This window comes from Pinus tabuliformis, chromosome 3_1, assembly GCF_031772625.1.
Source record: "Pinus tabuliformis cultivar Carrire ecotype Pingquan chromosome 3_1, CPIR1, whole genome shotgun sequence".
NCBI classification, from domain to species: domain Eukaryota; kingdom Viridiplantae; phylum Streptophyta; class Pinopsida; order Pinales; family Pinaceae; genus Pinus; species Pinus tabuliformis.
In genome coordinates, this window is record NC_142301.1 from 889324599 (window position 1) to 889332715 (window position 8117).

Genomic DNA, 8117 nt, shown 5'->3' on the forward strand with positions numbered 1-8117 from the left:
GAGTCTGGGAGCCATTGTAATCCCTTATCTCCAATTTCTAAATCAGAGAAGTAAGGGTGTTCTCCAAACTCCTATGATTCCAATTGATGAATTTCTTTCCACATTTCTAGAGGGACGAAGTCGAAATATGGAGCTACAGATTCCCAATTGAAGAGTCTCTAGGGCTGTAGATGAGCTCGGCTCATCCCCCCTCTTCGGCTTCCCTTCCTTTGATGAGGATGCACAGTGGTTATGGGTATCTTGTTGAATCATGAGCCTGAGGCCCAAGCTTGAAAGAACCACCACTAGTTCAAAGACCGGCTCGCATTTGGAATTGTGGAGAAATAAAACAAAGAACAATGATTGAACACCAACAATAACACAATTATAGCTCTAGAGAAAGACGCCCTTATAACTGCAAAGCATGAGCAAAAAATTGTCACTCCCTACCACAGAATGCGACTATCAACCACAGAGCGAAGTCCCGTCACTCCCAATCCCACATAATTTCTTTCACCAACAACCCCAACACAACAAGGACAACTACCAAAAACCTCCCTTGTAAGCGCTATTACATGTGATCTCACCTGTATACCAAGAAACTAGAGGCAACAAGGTGAGAAGGGATCCTCACCTTCGTTGTTCTTCATTAGACAATTCGAGCACCTTGCCTTTGCTCCATGTGAGTATTTAAGGCAATAAGATGTAGGGTGATCAATGCATATACGTTTACCAACTTGTACCATCCCGCATCCAAAAACGGACAAGTGGAAATTCATAACACTATTTATCATTAATTACCATCAGATATTACGCCCCATAAGAGAGTATTAAATTATCAGATATTACGCCCCATAAGAGAGTATTAAATTATTTGTTAGAAAATTGTTGAAGTATAAATATAATTTTTTTTTAATTAATAAAATTAATCTTAAAAAACAAATATAAACATATTCAATATAAAGAGAATAGAAAAACGTCCGTACAAGCTATAAACTCATTCAAAAAAAATAGGGGGTGTAAAATTAACCAAACATGTAAAAATATACAAAAGATTTAGAATATACAAATTAAAATGCGCCAAAACATAGGAAAGTCTTGGCCATCACATTCTAAATGATAACTAATTTATGTATGGATCATTATTAATTTAATATACTACACAAAGTCATAGGGCCATCACATTCTAAATGATAACTAATTTATGTATGGACCATTATTGATTTAATACACTACCCTAAAGTCATAGGTAGGTTATTATCTTTGAAAAATACTTCAAATGCATGTTAATTGTACGTTTAAATATTGTCGTTTCCCCTCATTATTAAAACAAATTTTAGTTTTTTAATAATCCGAAACTATGATATTGTTTTTGTTATTATTTTTTATTTCGCGGCACATCTTACTTGTACAAAATATTTACTAAAGATAGAGATTAGAACAAATTATTTAAGCCGATTTATAAAAAACATAACATCAAGGTAACTATCATTCTTTAAAAGAACAACCTCGTCTCATTCTTTCAAATTTTTGCAATAGATATAAACAAAAACCAACAGAAAGGAAAATGTCTCATTAAGGACTTTGGGAGAGGAAGTCCACAAATTCCTAATTTTTAGGAAAATGATGTGATAGAAACCAATTTAGCATGCCCCTTCAAACCTACACCTACCACGGAAGAAAAATCTACATGCAAAGGAACAAATACAATTCTATGTAAAAAAGTCTACATGCAAAGGAACAAATACAATTCTATGTAAAATTTATGTTTCATTTATGAGGAGAGGAGATTAAGTACCAATTGAATAGTGTATCTTTTGTGAGGATGATAATGTGGATATAAGATCTATGGTGATATAAAGTCTACATGCAAAGGAACAAATACAATTCTATGTAATATTTATGTTTCATTTATGAGGAGAGGAGATTAAGTATCGATTGAATAGTGTATCTTATGCAAGGGTGATATTGTGGTGTTGTAGCGGTTACAACCACCCTCCAAAATTTTACCTTAGCCCGTTTTGGAGCCTCCCTACCAATCTTACACGACACTTTGTCTTGCTTCGTCAACTACACAAGATTCAGTGTTTTTCATGCACAAAGACAGCCTATCGATCACAGTTTAATCTATTCCCCTCACAGGCTGCTCATCTGAACTTGGTCTAGCTGCAGGCTGAGCAGCTTCCCCTTTAAAATTGTACATTTCTGGAGGGAAACCAACCTTCCCTCTAGAAATTGCGCAATCCTCTCAGGCAGCCCATTGGGCTCCAGGATTGCGCAATCCTGCTAGTCAACACTCCCAGTAGGATTTGTGCAAATTTCCCCAACAAGGTTGCTCAGCCCAAGATTTGCGCAAATCTGGGTAGTAGTCAACTACTCTGCCCAGAAATTGTGCAATCCTCCTGGGCAGTTAGCCCAGCCCCCAGCAAGGAATGCACATTTTTCCCAAGCAGTTGAGCAGCTGCATGCATGAGTAGTCCGGTTGACTAGTTCCACTCGGGACCGAAGAAACTTGACTTGCATGCATGCATGATTGGTTCTTCCCGAAATAGAAAAAGGAAACATGCAAAAGGAATCCCATGATTTAGGGAGCTATTTTTAGCAGTTGGGGGTTACATGCAAAGTTGTTTTAGAAGTTTCCCTCCAAGTGTCGCTTTTTCCTAGATTTGTGGCATGTGCATCATGAGCCCAAACTTATTTATTCGATGCATCACATCTCATTCTTTCACATTGATCTTGGAGTTTTGACATCCCACAACACATCCAGGACCCTTCGACACATCCGGCTCAACTATTCATGGGTAAGTGGCTTCAAATGTCTTTTTCAGCATTTCTATCGCTTTTTGTCTATTCGCTTGTATCAGTGTTGTTTGCTTGATTTCTTTGAACACTTGTTTTCATTTACATATATACTAGCTTGTCCTAGATCTGTTTCAGTTTTCGTTGCTATCTCACTATTGTCGCATGCATGAAACTGTTTTGCATGAGCGTTCGCCCAACCGGTGAACTGCTTCACCCACATGCATGTTAATCTGTTTTCTGAATCTTTCATTCATGTTTTGCATGCACTGTCAATCACTTCTGCTTTCACTTAGTGTCACCATGCATTCACTGTCTTATTTGATTTCAGTTTCCCGTCGGTGAGTCGGGCCAACCTTAGCCTAGACTTTGCCTCACTAAGATTGCTTTGCACAATCTGGGGAAGGAAGGCTTTGTCTTCCTCTCCAAAAATGCGCATTTTTTCCCAGCACTGGCCTCCAGGACTGTTTTGCACATTTTTGGAGGAAAGTGACTGTTGGCCCAGGAAATTGCACAAATCTGTCCCTGGGCCTGCAGTCCTTCCCAACTGGATTTGCGAATTGTGCAATCCCAGCAGCCAACAGCCAGTCTGGATTGCACATTGCATAGATCCAACAGCGAGTCATGCCTCCCAGACAGCCCAAAGTGCCTTTTGCGCAGTTCTAGCAGCCAGTCACCCAGCCTCCCAAAAGAAATTGCACAATCTTGCTCATCAGTTTCCTAGGTATGTGCTGTGTCATTCCCCGGAATTTGCTTTGTTTTCGCTGACAGATTTCTTGCCATGCATGTTGCTTATCTCCAGATCTTTCAGGTGTTCATCTGTCTCAATGGCTTCCAAGAGAACAGGATCTCAGGACACTGATGGAAATGTAGCTGGAGCAGCAACTGAGCAAATGTCCTATAGTCTTCCGATCTATGAATATACAAAGTTGTATCTAGACAAGGAGATCAAACTAAAGTGGCAAGAAGTCAATGAAACATTTGCAGGAACTTTTGGGGAACACCTCGAAGACCGTCATGTGTACATGAACATTCACAAGTCCGGCTTATACCGGATTGCATGTAGATATCCCATGTTCCCATGCGTGGACATGATACACTGGATCATCTCTCACACTGATCCTGAGATGATGACCTTGAGCAGTTTCAGTGGGACGAAGCTTGCGACCTTCTGGGAAGAGGATTATGATGAGATGTATCAGATGTCAAAGCCCGTGACACTTATGGAAACTCCATTTAGCTTACCCAACAATAGTGCTAACTCCAAAGACATTCTGAAGGATTGGGTAAATGAGCCAGCACGTTTCAGGATGACACCCAACCAGGTCTACAAGACAAAGATACTAAGGAAGGCATACCAATACTTGATCATATTTTCTTGTTGACTGTGTGGCCAAGTAAACACAGAAACCTTCCCACAGAGTTGGTTAGTTGCACTGGACCAAGTTGCTAGAGAAGGAAAACCATGTAAGTGGTCTAGCATACTGGCTCATCAGCTAAAGGAGCAAGTCATGAAGGCTCGACAGTCAGCCAAAGGTATGCATGTAGATATTTACATGTCCTCCTACATCCTAGATGCATTCTGTGCCCAACATGAGTTCCCGGGCTTTGAGTGGGGATGGTCACCGACAGAGACTACTGTGAACACATATTTCAAGTTGTTGTCTGAATACAGCTTCAAAGGAGTAATCACCTGACTGTTCGATCATTTTTTCGTCCCTTTGTACAAGATGATATTTGAACAAGATCCACCCTGCATGTCAAAGGAAGCAATGGAGGCATTGATAGGTATTGCAGGTTGGTATGCCTCACCGTCTAGCACTTTGATCTGAATGTTTAGTGCAGAGAAGCCTCTACATGTTTTGCCAAAGTTTGCCTTGGACATACTTGTCATGTAGGAAGTAGCTTATCACATCTTAGTAGGATTGAAAGCTAGACTGAAGTGGAAGAAGAAGGCACCTTGGCCCACTCTTCCGTTGCGGGTTGGGTTATACAAGATCCAGAGTATCAAGCAAGCGGGTGTCGAAGTAGAACTGATGAATAAGTACCCATTCAACCTCCAAAGCTACAACCCGTATGACCCACAATGCATTGTGAAGGATCACTGCATGAGATTTCAGTTCAACTGGATGTACTGGGAATTTCATTAGGCCACGGAGGACCCATGGAGATATTTCTACAGTTTCTCCAGACCCAGTGAACCAGTCGGATTCGTTGTGGAGTGGTTAGCGAAGCAGTGTGAAGCAACATCACGGAGAGCACCAGCAGTGGCAATACAGCCAAGCATACCAGTGTGTGACAAAGGGAAGAGGAATATTGTCGATCACATGGAGGAGGAACAAAGCTACAAGTTTCAAGTAGATCCACTTGTAGATAAAGAAGCTATGGCTATAGAGGCAAAGAGGCAGCAGCCCAACAAGAGAATCACGCAAAGGCAGAGGGATAAGAAGAGAATGGAAGAAACAGAGAAGGAGTTGCATGAGCTGAGGGAGAAACTTCGAAAAGAACAAGAGTTGTGCCAACAAGAGAGGGAAGTGTAACAACAGCAGATACAACAAGGGACGCATCACGTGCAAATAGATGAAGCAGCGCTCATACAAATAGTCGATTCGTCCAAACAACGGGCATCAGGCGAACAGGGTGAACCATCATAGGGGCAAGACTTTGCTCATGAGATAGAACACACACTTCAACAATTGGATGCAGACATGAAGCAGTAGGAGTTGGAACAAGACATCGACCTCATACCTCACTACAAAGAGGTCGAATCACCCGCTTCAATGCATCCAGAAGAAGAGCAAGTCTCGGATGACCAAGGAGGCACTGAGATCCTTGGTGATCATCTAGAAGAAGAGATGCACAACATCTCATTTGATGAATCCCAACATAGAGTTGTGCAGTCTCGTAGAGTGTCAACTTCGGAGGATCAAACATCCCCTACGCAAGTTGAAGAATGAGTGATCGTTACTGATGTGCGCAAGCATCTAGCTGCTTTGGCTGATGCAACCAGAGTATATGCCGAAGCCACTAGCTCAAGTGTTCATTTTCTTATAGCTGAGAATGAGCGAATGGCAAAGGAACTATAGGTGGCCAAGCAAGGAGGAGACTTGGTGACAATGTTTGCTCAAGCTAAATTGAAGAAGGAAATACTAGATGAAGTATTGTCCCTTGACACAGTTATGCGAGCATTGTACTCCAAGTTTGGTACCATGCACAAGGTGGTCGTCCATCTCAACGAATGGAAACAATGATGTGCTAGGAGAGCACACATCTTGACGAACATACATGTTGTTGTTGATGACATGCAAACATGGATGATGAAGTACAAGGGAGCCCCACTTCACTTGCCAAAGATGATGAGGCCAAATGCGGTCGAGTTGAAAGCATGTATCCGGAGTCAGATCCAGAACTATGAGGACCTCCCGCAACTCATCACTAGCATACATGCTTCCCATGCATGAGTATTCAAGAGCATGGATATTGTGGTGCACACACATGTGATTTCATCACTTGGGATTCTCACCCAGGAAAAGACCAAGAAGGAGGTAAAACTAGAGCTTGACTCGTACTTCGACGAGTTGATGCGCATCGACACCAACCCAGACTTTCCTATCAGAGCAGACATCATGCACAAGTATGTTTTTGGCCCAGTCACATTGTAGACAATTATGTGCATGCTTTTAGACGAGTTGGATAGAGGAGCCCGATCAGTGTACCCAGATGCTATGGAGGCAAAGGTCAGGTTTTACATAGATGTCATAGCAGAACACACAAACACTATCAAAGACTACAAATCTTGGAATCAATATGTTACTGCTGATCAACATGAGGATGTTGAGCAGTTGGACTTCTATAGTTGTCTAAGTTAGAGTGATGCCTAGTTTGGCTTGCTCAAGCCATTGTGTTCACATGGGTATATGTGTGTTGTAATGTTGAGTCATGTCAAGTGTAAGTCAAGTGTCAATAGTGAATGTAACAGCCATAGAGTAGGTGAAGAGTCATGAGGGTAGTTGAACAGTCACAAAGGGGAATGTCAAGGGCCACCCCACCCTTTGCTATAAATAGTCCCTCATAACTCATTGTAGGGGCTTTTGGTCAGCCAAGCTTATGTTAAGACTATCTTGAAGAAATCTTGGACAGTATTGTAATGCACCTTGGCTTCTCCACTGCACGGAGCTAGTACATCTCTTTGGAGGAGCAGGCGGATGTGGCTGTAACGTTTCATTGTTGGGGCTAGCAGGTTTGCATGGATGTATTGCATGATTGGAACCTACACTTCTTTATATAATAAGAGTCAAAACATTTTCATTCATATGTTGTTATTGTAGTTGGGTTGCTACAGTTGCTTTAATGATGTATGTTGTTTAACTTATGTATTTATGTATGAACTACTTCGTATGCAATTATATGAATCTTGTTGAAGATGTGATGTTGGTTTAACTATCACTTTAGATTGTCGACTGATCTGCTTTCGAGCTTGTGCTGCATCTTCACTTCTTTGTTCCCTTCCCAACTGAGTACTGATACAGGTTGTCAAGGGGCACACTCATCCCAAGCCAATTGTGTTAGAACCTCTCATTCACCTTCCTTGACTCACTGCAACAGTCACACCCTTGCTACTGACAGAGTTATCTTACTTGCCTTTGTGTGACATCCCGGTCGAGGCATTACCTTACAACCCACTGTTGGGACTCCTACACTGTTACACTAAAAAATGTCACCATGACTACTTACAGTTAGTATGGCTCAAATCAACAGTCATGCTACCCTCTTAGGCAAGTCTTATGCCTCTGCTATCCATCTCAAACTCAAAGAAGAGAGAAAGTCTTGTAAAAAATGTGTTTATCTCTGGGGTCGCAGGTTCTATCTAGCCTTACCTGTGGGGACGCTCACAATGTTCACAAAAGTTGCGTCCTTGGACGCTCTGTATGTTAAGGGACAGGTGCGTCCTTCTGTAAAAGGCAAAATGCGCGAGTTTCATCTTAAAAAAGTTACTTGTGGTTACTTCTAGAACTTTCTAGAGGTCGGTTTGATGAAATGGATGCGCCTCCAGTTGGTTCATGTATCCCTATTAAGGAGGAACTTATCCCATCAATAAGGGAGCTATCCCACCCAAAGAGGGGGATTATCCCATTGATGGTGGACCTGAATAACCTCTTTACAGCACTATAAATAAAGACATTGAGCCAGAGGGAGGAGAGGTTGGAGCTATACATTTTCTTTGGGTAAATGCTGCAGGAATTAGGACTCCCATTTAGAACCTTGTGAGGAGAGATTGTCTTTGCTTGATTCTACTTGGAAGTGGGTGAGCTTTGTCAAAGTAGAGGAAAACCCTTGAT